Genomic DNA, 12,636 nt, shown 5'->3' on the forward strand with positions numbered 1-12,636 from the left:
GCCGCTTGTACTCACGATCTTGTTCTTTCAGTCATGAGCCAAATCTCATGACCATAGCTGAGGGTCGGAACGTAGATTGATCAGTAAATCGAAAGCTTTGCCCCCCTGCTCAACTCTCTCTTCACCACAACGGTCCTAATTTAATGAAGCCAACAGAACCACATCGTACGCAAACAGCAGAAATTAGATTCTGTGGTTCCAAACCGGACCCCCTCTACACCCTGGCTGCACCTACAAATTCTGTCCATAAAGGTTATGAACAGAACCGGTGACAAAGGGCAGCCCTGGCGGAGGCCAACGTGCACTGGAAATAGGTTTGATTTACTATTGGCAATGCAAACCAAGCTCCTGCTGCGGTCATACATGGACCGGATAGCCCTTAGCAAAGGACCCCGGACCCCGTACTCCCGGAGCACCCCCCATAGGGTCCCTTGACGGACACGGGAGAACGCCGTCTCCAGATCAACAAAGCACATGTGGACTGGTTGGGCGAACTCCCATGAACCCTCGAGCACCCGATGAAGGGTGTAGAGCTGGTCCAGTGCGCCGCGACCAGGACAAAAACCACACTGCTCCTCCTGAATCTGAGGTTTGACTATCGGTCAAATTCTCCTCTCCAGTACTCTAGAATAGACCTTACCGGGGAGGCTGAGGACTGTGATCCCCCTGTAGTTGGAACACACCCTCTGGTCCCCCTTCTTAAACAGAGGGACCGCCGCCCCGGTCTGCCAATCCAGAGGCACTGTCCCCGACCGCCACACGATGTTGCAGAGGCATGTCAACCAAGACAGTCCCACAACATCCAGAGACTTAAGGTACTCAGGATGGACTTCATCCACCCAGGAGCCTTGCCACCAAGGAGCTTTCTGACCACCTCAGTGACTTTGGCCTGGGTGATGGATGAGTCCGCCTCTGAGTCCCCAGTCTCTGCTTCCTCTTCGGAAGACGTGACGATCGGATTGAGGAGATCCTCGAAGTATTCCTTCCACCGACCAACAACATGCCCAGTCAGGGTCAACAGCTCCCCACCCGCACTATAGACAGTGTTAGCGGAGAGCTGCTTTCGCCTCCTGAGGCGTCGAAGTGTTTGCCAGAATTTCTTTGAGGCTGACCAATAGTCCTCCTCCATGGCCTCCCTGAACTCCTCCCAGACCCGAGTTTTTGTCTCTGTGACCACACAGGCTGCAGCACGCTTGGCCTGCCGGTACCTGTCAGCTGCCTCCGGTGTCCCACTTACCAACAAAGACAAGTAGGACTCCTTCTTCAGCTTGACTGCATCCCTTACTTCCAGCGTCCACCATCAGGTTCGGGGATTGCTGCCGTGACAGGCACCAGAGACCTTGCGACCACAGCTACGAGTGGCGCATCGACAATGGAGGTGGAGAACATGGTCCACTCGGACTCCATGTCTCCAACCTTCCCCGGGATCTGGGAAAAGCTCTCCCGGAGGTGGGAGTTGAAGACCTCGCCGACAGAGGGTTCTGCCAGTCGTTCCCAGCAGACCCTCATGATACATTTGGGCCTGCCAAGTCTGACCGGCTTCCTTCCCTCCCATCGGATCCAACTCACCACCAGGTGGTGATTGGTCAACAGCTCAACCCCTCTCTTCATCTGAGTGTCTGAGACATGTGGCCAAATGTCAGATGATACGACTACAAAGTCGATCGTCGACCTCTGGCTCAGAGGTCCTGGTGCCACGTGCACTTATGGACACCCTTGTGCTCGCACATGGTGTTCGTGATGGAGAAACTGTGGCTAGCACAGAAGTCCAACAACTGAACACCACTTGGGTTCAGATCAGGGAGGTCGTGCTTCCTGATCACCCCCTCCAGGTCTCACTGTCGCCGCCCACGTGGGCGTTGAAGTCCTCCAGGAGAACAATGGAGGCCCCAGTCAGAGCACTATCTAGTACCCCTCCCAGGGACTCCAAGAAGGTTGGGTACTCTGCACTGCCACTCTGCCCATAGGCCGAGACAACCTGTGCCCGACCCGAAGGCGTAGGGACATGACCCTCTAATTCACCGGAGTGAACTCCAACACATGGCAACTGAGCTGGAGAGCAATGAGCAATGCTACCCCAGCTCGCCACCTCTCCCCACGTGCAACGCCAGAGAAGTTGAGCGCCCTGCCCCTCTCCAGGAGTTGGGTATCAGAACTCAAGCTGTGTGTGGAGGTGAGCCCGACTATCTATAGTCGGTACCGCTCAACCTCCCGCACAAGTTCAAACTCCCCCCGCCCCACGTCGCACTTTCAGGCTGAGCCCGGCCAGGCCCATGGGCTAAGGCCCAACCACCAGGTGCTTGCTTGCGAGCCCCAACCCCAGGCCTGGCTTCAGGGTGGGGCCCGGCTCCGCCATACCGGGCAACGTCTCGGGCCTTGATATCACACTGGTCATAGGAGCTTCTGAACTGTCCTTAGTCTGACCCATCACGTGGGACCTGTTTGCCGTGGGAGACCTTACCAGGGGCATGAAGCCCCCGATAACTTAGTTCCTAGGATCATCTGGGTACGCAAACTCCCCGACCACAATAAGGTGGCAGTTCGAGGGGGAGCACGATAAGGTGACAGTTTGAGGGAGGGAGATATTTCATATCATCTGTGCTAATCTCATGCAGTAAGACCAAAGACCAAAGCAGAAAAACCCCAACAAGAGAATAAACCCACAGAGACGCAACCAAAACTAATCGAACCATGAAAATAACACCAGACAAAACCCAAATCCTGACAGAGGCCATGTGTGGGTGTCCCACATTGGTAAATTCAAATGTTGGCAACTATGCTTGAAACTAGTTTGACTGTGCTTAATGGAGGTGAAAAATTGAAGCTGAAGCAGCTTTTGTTGTGATTTTGTCTTTTCCTTTCCTTTCCTTTCCTTCATTTTTGGGTGGGTTGCCAGGTCTCCACTTCATACATCAGTCTATTAGGAGGCAAGCCAGATTAAGCTGTTTCATCCCATTTTTGCACTTTTTTGGATCTTGAAGGATCGTCATAGAATGGCGCCCTGTAGAATAGCCCTGTTAGTTCCTGTTTTGCCATCCTTGTCTACTCCACTCCAACATGAAGCTGTGAATGGGGAAGCAACAAGCAAATGTTCCACCATTCTGAATTTCACCTCCCAGCTGAGCAAGGATGACCAATTTGAACGCCTGAAGCAGTTCTTTTCAAATATCCATGTGTGCATGTGTCAGTGAGTGAGTGGGTTTTTGCACTACATGGATAATCTGCAAATCATCAAATGGGCTAAATATTGATCTTGAAACATTATTCCTGGAATTATATTCCGGGAATTAAAGAGTAATTACACATTTGATGTGGCTTCATTAACATGACAGACTAGATATATGTGGAACCACTCATTCGGCGTGTGATTCCTCTTTTAATTCTGTCCCAGGTATATGTGACATATGAGAACAACAATGCTGTAACTCCAATACCTTTCACATGTGACATGTAAAGCCCCGGTCACACGGCACTAACGAAGGACACCGAAGCCAAAATGAAACAAGAAATCTGGACTTTTGTTGACTTTCGGAGACATTGTTTAACCGTTGTCCAGCTTCATTCCTGTAGCTGGTGCTTCGTCAGAATTTTCATCCATCCATCCATCCATCCATTTTCTTCCGCTTTATCCGGAGTCGGGTCGCGGGGGCAGCAGCTCAAGCAAAGCCGCCCAGACGTCCTGATCCACACACACCTCCCCCAGCTCCTCCGGGGGAACCCCAAGGTGTTCCCAAGCCAGCCGAGAGATGTAGTCCCTCCAGCGTGTCCTGGGTCTTCCCCGGGGCCTCCTTCCAATGGGACGTGCCCGGAACACCTCTCCAGCGAGGCGTCCAGGGGGCATCCGGAAAAGATGCCCGAGCCACCTCAACTGACTCCTTTCGACGTAGAGGAGCAGCGGCTCGACTCCGAGCTCCTCCCGAGTGACCGAGCTCCTCACCTTATCTCTAAGGGAGCGCCCAGCCACCCTGCGGAGGAAACTCATCTTGGCCACTTGGATGAAGTTGGATGACAATCAAACGGAATGCTGACAGTGCGGGAACTATGCAAACATTGAAGAACAGTCAACACAGAAAGCAAAATGGAATACGGATGAATTGAGGTTGTCGTCAGGATTCATACACATTTTTCACCAATTTGAAAATTCTAAAGCTCTCGATTTACCGATCCACCTACATTCCGATCCTCACCTATGGTCATGAGATTTGGCTCATGACCGAAAGAACGAGATCGCGAGTACAAGTGGCCGAGATGAGTTTCCTCCGCAGGGCGGCTGGGCGCTAACTTAGAGATAGGGTGAGGAGCTCGGAGTCGAGCCGCTACTCCTCCACGTCGAAAGGAGTCAGTTGAGGTGGCTCGGGCATCTTTTCCGGATGCCCCCTGGAAGCCTCGCTGGAGAGGTGTTCCGGGCACGTCCCATTGGGAGGAGGCCCCGGGGAAGACCCAGGACACTCTGGAGGGATTACATCTCTCGGCTGGCTTGGGAACGCCTTGCGGTTCCCCTGGAGGAGCTGGGGGAGGTGTGTGTTGATCGGGAGGTCTGGGCGGCTTTGCTTGAGCTGCTGCCCTCGCGACCCGACTCCGGATAAAGCAGAAGAAAATGGATAGATGGATGGATGGATGGATGGAAGGAAGTTATGAGGTTTAAAATGTTGCACCAAAGTCTTGGTACACCTTTTACATAAGTTATTGTACATATGGGAGCAAAAGGAATAAAGACGTCACAGAAGTAGAGAAACAAAAATGGGGTATCCCAAGTTGTTAAATTTCAAGCACACGGCACAAATGAAATATCTAAAATTCCATGCAATTTTACACTAAAACTAATCGTATACTGAATGATCATTCTCTGTTTCAATACAAATGAACAGTGTGCACAATGTATTGAAGTAAGTCAGAAAGTAAATATCAACGTCTGGACTGTCAGCATCAATCATCTGTTTTACATGTGCATTTTATTATCTGCACAGATACGTTTGTTTCAGGCTATGCTTCAGTTAATCTTCATGAAATAACTTACAAAATCAAATATTCAATTGCACATTTATAAAGTGTAAATACTGAAATTTATTAAAATGCAAATTAAAATCAATAATTAAGTGAGAGGTGTCTCTTCATAGTCAGTTGGCGGCCATTAGGTCCTCTTTTACAGGGATTTTGTTCCCCATGACAAGTTGACCCAAAGGCTAATTGTGATTAATTTGTGGACTTTTCTTCATTTTCAATTTTCATCAAATAATGAGATGAAAATCCTTCACACACTGTCTGATGGGTGAGTTTTGTGTGCAGAGCAAGTCTTGTCTGGTATGTGAGCAAGTGTTGAATGAACATAATGTTTTATATATGCAGTGCGATGGGCACTGTTCATTGCTCAACTCCAAATCCATGCCTCCAGTCAACTGGAACTAACTAAATGCAAAAGTTTAATACCAGCATCAGGGTTTTAGCTAGGACCATTTTAGTTCCAGGTAAACTACGGTGGTCGCAGCTCATAGCCAGAGGTCCAGGGGCCCACTTGAGGAAGCCTTGTGGGGTCCAGGGGCAATGCCCCAATGGGGGTTCAGGGAGTGGAGCCCCCTGAAGCTACTGGGTTTTATTGTTGTGTGGGCCGCTGAAGAGGAGGTACTGCTGGCCCACCACCACAAGATGGCGCCCTGCTTGAAGTGCGGGCTTCAAGCACGAGAGGGCGTCGGAGCGACCGGGAGTGACAGCTGTCACTCATCATCCGTACCAGCTGTCACTCATCCACTACTCATCACCACCACCATAAAGGCCGGACTGCAACTCCACCTCCCCTCCGAGAAATCAGCTACCATTCAGGTAATTACTTCTCTGCTGAACCTTAACCCGAGCATCAGTCTGATCTCTTTTGCAGCCGTTTTCCTGGGACGGATACCCTGTCTGCTGAGTTGGCATTTGGTGTGGACTGCGACGGCTTCGCCTCCCACCCCACCCAGATAAGTGGTTATCTCGGGAGCTGCAAGAGTGTGTGATTGGAGGTGGAGGTTTTCCCTCCTAACTGTATACAGACTGTGGGATTACTGAGTGTGCGAACTCACACTCATCAGGACTGTCTCTGTTCTCTGCCAGCAGTACCGGGTCTGACTGCTGAAGACAGCGGCCACCTGGGGTGCAGGGCTTGGCTGCTCCAGTGTTCTTCAGCTCCGTTGGTGGTGAAAGCTGTGTGGGATCTTCAGCTCCGTTGGTGGTGAAAGCTGTGTGGGATCCGGCTCTTCTCTCGCCAGGCGTCTTCTATCGTCGAGCCTGCCCACACGTCACCTTGTGTATAATTGACATTCCACCATATTGTTATTGTCTGTACATCGTTGTGCGATTCACAACATTAAATTGTTACTTTTGGCTTATCCATTGTCCGTTCATTAACGCCCCCTGTTGTGGGTCCGTGTCACGACACTTTCACAACAGGATTTCTCGGCCAGCGTCATGGATCCCGAGGAGCGTCAACCATCGCTTGAACAGCCAATGGAAGAGCGGGGTGCACAGGCGCCAGCAGGAGGTGTGTTGGGTGAGCTGCAGCACATTGTAACCGCCATTCATTGATTTGATACCGGGTGCTGAGTACCCGTCCAGCAGGCTGTACAACCTCTCACGTCCGGAACGCGAATCAATGGAGACCTACATCTGGGACTCGTTAGCTGCCGGGTTGATCCGGAACTCCACCTCCCCGATGGGTGCTGGTTTCTTTTTTGTGGGCAAGAAGGACGGCGGACTCCGTCCATGCATTGATTACAGAGGGCTGAACGAGATCACGGTTCGCAACCGATACCCGTTACCTCTGTTGGATTCAGTGTTCATGCCCCTGCATGGAGCCCAAATTTTCACGAAATTGGATCTTAGGAATGCTTATCACCTGGTTCGGATCCGGGAGGGAGACGAGTGGAAGACGGCATTTAACACCCCGTTAGGTCACTTTGAGTACCTGGTCATGCCGTTCGGCCTCACCAATGTGCCCGCGACGTTCCAAGCATTGGTTAATGACGTCTTGCGGGACTTCCTGCATCGGTTTGTCTTCGTATATCTAGACGATATACTCATCTTTTCTCCGGATCCTGAGACCCATGTCAAGCATGTACGTCAGGTCCTGTGAAGGGCGAGAAGTGTGAGTTTCACCGCACTTCTTTGTCTTTCCTGGGGTTCATAATCTCCTCCAACTCCGTCGCCCCTGATCTGGCCAAGGTTGCGGCGGTGAGAGATTGGCCCCAACCAACGAACCGTAGGAAACTACAACAGTTCCTCGGTTTTGCAAATTTCTACTGGAGGTTCATCAAGGGCTACAGTCAGGTAGTTAGCCCCCTGACAGCCCTGACCTCCACAAAAGTCCCCTTCACCTGGTCGGATCGGTGCGAAGCTGCGTTTAGGGAGTTGAAACGCCGGTTCTCGACTGCACCGGTTTTGGTGCAGCCCGATCCCAATCGCCAGTTCGTAGTTGAAGTGGACGCCTCGGACTCAGGGATAGGAGCCGTGCTATCCCAGAGCGGGGAGTCCGACAATGTTCTCCATCCATGTGCCTACTTTTCCCGCAGGTTGACCCCAGCTGAACGGAACTATGACGTCGGCAATCGGGAACTTCTTGCGGTGAAGGAGGCTCTTGAGGAGTGGAGACACCTGTTGGATGGAGCATCGGTACCGTTTACGGTTTTCACGGACCATCGGAACCTGGAGTACATCCAGACCGCGAAGCGTCTGAACCCCAGGCAAGCCCGCTGGTCGCTGTTCTTCCGGCGTTTTGACTTCCGGATCACCTACCGCCCCGGGACGAAAAAGCAACGATCTGACGCCCTGTCCCGGGTGCATGAAGAGGAGGTCAAGACCGAGCCGTCAGACCCCCCTGACACCATCATCCCCGAGTCCACTGTCGTGGCCACCCTTACCTGGGACGTGGAGAAGACCGTCCGGGAGGCCCTGACACGGAGCCCGGACCCGGGGACAGGTCCGAAGGACAAGTTGTACGTCCCACCAGAGGCCAGGGCTGCGGTCCTTGACTTCTGTCACGGTTCCAAGCTCTCCTGTCATCCAGGGGTGCGAAGGACCGTGGCAGTGGTACGGCAGCGCTTCTGGTGGGCGTCTATGGAAGCCGACGTCCGGGAGTATGTCCAGGCCTGCACCACCTGTGCCAGGGGCAAAGCCGACCACCACAAGGCCCAAGGCCTCCTCCAGCCTCTGCCCGTGCCTCGTCGCCCCTGGTCTCATATTGGCCTGGACTTTGTCACGGGCCTCCCGCCATCCCAGGGCATGACTTCCATCCTCACGATAGTGGACCGGTTCTCCAAGGCGGCCCACTTCGTGGCCCTCCCGAAGCTCCCGACGGCCCAGGAGACTGCAGACCTCCTGGTCCACCACATCGTGCATCTGCATGGGATTCCATCAGACATTGTCTCAGATCGTGGTCCTCAGTTCTCCTCCCAGGTCTGGAGGAGTTTCTGCAGGGAACTGGGGGCCACCGTCAGTCTCTCGTCTGGGTACCACCCCCAGACGAACGGGCAGGCAGAGCGGACGAACCAGGAACTGGAGCAGGCCCTTCGCTGCGTGACCTCCGCGCACCCGACGGCCTGGAGTGACCATCTGGCCTGGATCGAGTACGCTCATAATATCCAAGTCTCATCTGCCACCGGCCTCTCCCCATTTGAGGTGTGTTTGGAGTACCAGCCCCCATTGTTTCCGCTAGTGGAGGGAGAGGTCGTGGTGCCCTCGGTCCAGGCCCATCTGAGGAAGTGCCGTCGGGTGTGGCGTACCGCCCGCTCTGCCCTGCTCAGAGCCCAGACGAGGGCTAAGGCCCATGCAGACCGCCGGCGTTCCCCGGCCCCTGCATACCAGCCTGGGCAGGAGGTCTGGCTATCCACTAAGGACATCCCCCTGCGGGTGGAATCCCACAAGCTAAAGGACAGATACATCGGACCATTTCCCATACTCAAAGTCCTCAGTCCGGCCGCAGTGAAGCTGAAGCTGCCAGCTTCACTGCGGATACACCCCGTTTTTCATGTGTCAAGACTCAAGCCCTGCCATACCTCACCACCGTGTGCCCCGGGACCGGTGCCGCCTCCTGCCCGGATCATCGACGAGGAGCCCGCGTGGACGGTACGCCGGCTCCTGGACGTCCGTCGAAAGGGCCGGGGGTTCCAGTATCTGGTGGACTGGGAGGGTTATGGCCCCGAAGAGCACTCCTGGGTGAAGAGGAGCTTCATCCTGGACCCGGCCCTCCTGGCCGACTTCTACACCCGTCACCCGGACAAGCCTGGTCGGCGCCCGTTGAGGGGGGGGTCCTGTTGTGTGGGCTGCTGAAGAGGAGGTACTGCTGGCCCACCACCACAAAATGGCGCCCTGCTTGAAGTGCAGGCTTCAAGCACGAGAGGGCGTCGGAGCGACCGGGAGTGACAGCTGTCACTCATCATCCGTACCAGCTGTCACTCATCCACTACTCATCACCACCACCATAAAGGCCGGACTGCAACTCCACCTCCCCGCCGAGAAATCAGCTACCATTCAGGTAATTACTTCTCTGCTGAACCTTAACCCGAGCATCAGTCTGATCTCTTTTGCAGCCATTTTCCTGGGACGGATACCCTGTCTGCTGAGTTGGCGTTTGGTGTGGACTGCGGACTATGATTGGAGGTGGAGGTTTTCCCTCCTAACTGTATACAGACTGTGGGATTACTGAGTGTGCGAACTCACACTCATCAGGACTGTCTCTGTTCTCTGCCAGCAGTACCGGGTCTGACTGCTGAAGACAGTGGCCACCTGGGGCGCAGGGCTTGGCGGCTCCGGTGTTCTTCAGCTCCGTTGGTGATGGAAGCTGTGTGGGATCCGGCTCTTCTCTCGCCAGGCGTATTCTATCGTCAAGCCTGCCCACACGTCACCTTGTGTATAATTGACATTCCACCATATTGTTATTGTCTGTACGTCGTTGTGCGATTCACAACATTAAATTGTTACTTTTGGCTTATCCATTGTCCGTTCATTAACGCCCCCTGTTGTGGGTCCGTGTCACGACACTTTCACAACATTTATACCTCTAAACCGTTATTGACAAGCCCCATTTAAACTCATTTTGAGTGGTTTTAGATGCACTGAAAGCAAGAATAATAGAAAAAAAAATGACATTTATGTAATATGAAAGTTCTTTTTTGTATGTTTCTGTCAAAGTCTAAGTTAATAAAATAAATAACATTGAAAAGGACATAAATAATGTTGATGAACATAGCATTTGCACTCTTCTTCAAAAATGACCCACTGTACCGTCAATCCACTGAAGCAGGCAGAGTTTTTCTGTCATCTTGACAGTTTTTTTTTTTATTTTTGAGTGGGACTGTATTGCTTTTTTTTTAAACAATATAACTCCTAATTGTCTTATATGAAGAAGAGCTAAACCTGCACTGATTAACCTGCTGTTTTAAAGAGGAAAACTTTCTGAATCAGTTTTTCACACTTTCCTCTTCCACTGAGAACTGTAAACAGTAAACAGTTTGTACAGTTTGTAAACAGTTCCAATGAAAACTATTAACTTTTCATGTGAAAATAAGTGAAGCCCCCCTCCTCCTCTTTCTCCCTCCCTCTCTCCTCTCCTCGCTCACACTGCCTTTAAGGTTTTTCCTCTTTTGAGAAAACTTGGAGCTTTTTGGAAACGCGAAGCCTTTAAACTGTAAAATAAACAGTGAATTTCTGAATGTATCAGCAGCTACGGACACAGGAGGAGCTCTGGATTATTTAATGAAAGATTTTGGAGATTTTTTTTTCCTTTCACTGAGGCAGACAGCTGTGCTCTGACATGCCTTTACACAGCACTGTGGCCTCACAGAATGATAAAGTCTCTGACTGGTGATCTCTGTCATTTACGGCTGATTTGATACAAAGAAAATGAGAAATATATTTCTTATTTCTTTTATTTTTTGTTTAAAATGGCAAAATATGTCTCTATAAGCTTGAAATATGATCAAATTGGTACATTTTCAGCAACATTTCTGTTAATTTTTCGGAAAATCCATGTTGGGCGGCACAGCCAATTCGAACCTGAGAGCCAGGTAGAAATATGCAGTACTGGGTTAGAACTCTGACCAACATAATAAAACAGAAATGCTAAGGTTTTGTGATAAAGTTTGCTTTCTAAGAGAAAATCTTAAATATAACATATTCTTTCTGTGGTTCTCACTAACGTGCAACATTGGAGCTTATGAAAAATAATACATTACTCAGAGGATTATTTCATGAAAGTATCACATTTTCCCAAACAGTGGAGATGAAACTGATGAATAGGGTGCCTTGGCCCAGTACCTGTGTTTTTATTGAGTAACAATGTTAAATAAAGACCTCTTCTTCTTCCCTTTGCCTCTATGGGCATTTGCTTTTCATTGGTTGGATTTCTTGATGTCAGCCACCCCCTGTATATACTAGTGATACAGTGCATCCAGAAAGAATTCACAGCACTTCACTTTTCCCACAATTTTTATGTTATAGCCTTATTCTAAAAAGGATGAAACTCGTTTTGTTCCTAAAAAAAAAAATCTACACACAATACCCCATAATGACAATGTGAAAAAAGTGTTTATGCGATTTTTGAAAATTTATTAAAAATTAAAAGTACTAAAGAATCACATAAGTATTCACAGCCTTTGACATTAAGCTCAAAATTGAGCTGTTTCCACTGATAATCCTTGAGATGTTTCTAGAGCTTAATTGGAGCTCACCTGGGGTAATTCAGATGATTGGAGGTGATTTGGAAAGGCATAAATCTGTCTACATATAAGGTCCCACAGTTGACAGTGCATGTCAGAGCACAAACCAGGCATAAAGTCAAAGAAATTGTCTGTAGACCTCTGAAACAGGAATGTCTTGAGGCACAAATCTGGAGAAGGGTAAAGAAACATTTCTGAAACTTTGAAGGTCCCAGTTGCAGAGTGGCCTCCATCATCCATAAATGGAAGACATTAGGATACACCAGGACTCTTCCTAGAGCTGGCCACCCATCTGGCCCACCCAGCGATCGGGGGAGAAGGACCTTAGTCAGGGAGGTGACCAAGAACCAGACGGTCACTCAGTCAGAGTTCCAGCATTCCTCTGTCCAGAGAGGAGAACCTTCCAGAATGACATCAATCACTGCAGCAATCCACCAATTAGGCCTGTATGGTAGAGTAGCCAGACAGAAGCCACTCCTTAGTTAAAGGTACATGGCAGCCCACCTGGAGTTTGCCAGAAGGCACCTGAAGGAGTCTCAGACCATGAGAAACAAAATTTGCTGGTCTGATAAGACAAAGATTGAACTCTCTGGCATGAATACCAGCCATCATGTTTAGAGGAAACCAGGCACCATCCTATAGTGAAGTATGGTGGTGGTAGCATCATGCTGTGGGGATGTTTTTCAGCGGCAGGAACTGGGAGACTAGTCAGGATTGAGGGAAAGATGAATGCAGTAAAATAGAGAGGCATCCTGAATGAAAAACCTGCTCCAGAGTGCTCCTGACCCAAAGAGGTTATATATGAAAGCTAGAGTCTGCACTCGCACTGAGCCATGTCCCGGCAAGGAGGCGTGGTCACCATTTTAATTCTGGGCAAGGCAGGAGGCAGAGCCCATAAAATTTCAATTAGTCTCATCAAGAAACAGGTGGAATATTCTGGAAAGCTGCGCAT

This window comes from Thalassophryne amazonica, chromosome 15, assembly GCF_902500255.1.
Source record: "Thalassophryne amazonica chromosome 15, fThaAma1.1, whole genome shotgun sequence".
Taxonomy (NCBI): Eukaryota; Metazoa; Chordata; class Actinopteri; order Batrachoidiformes; family Batrachoididae; genus Thalassophryne; species Thalassophryne amazonica.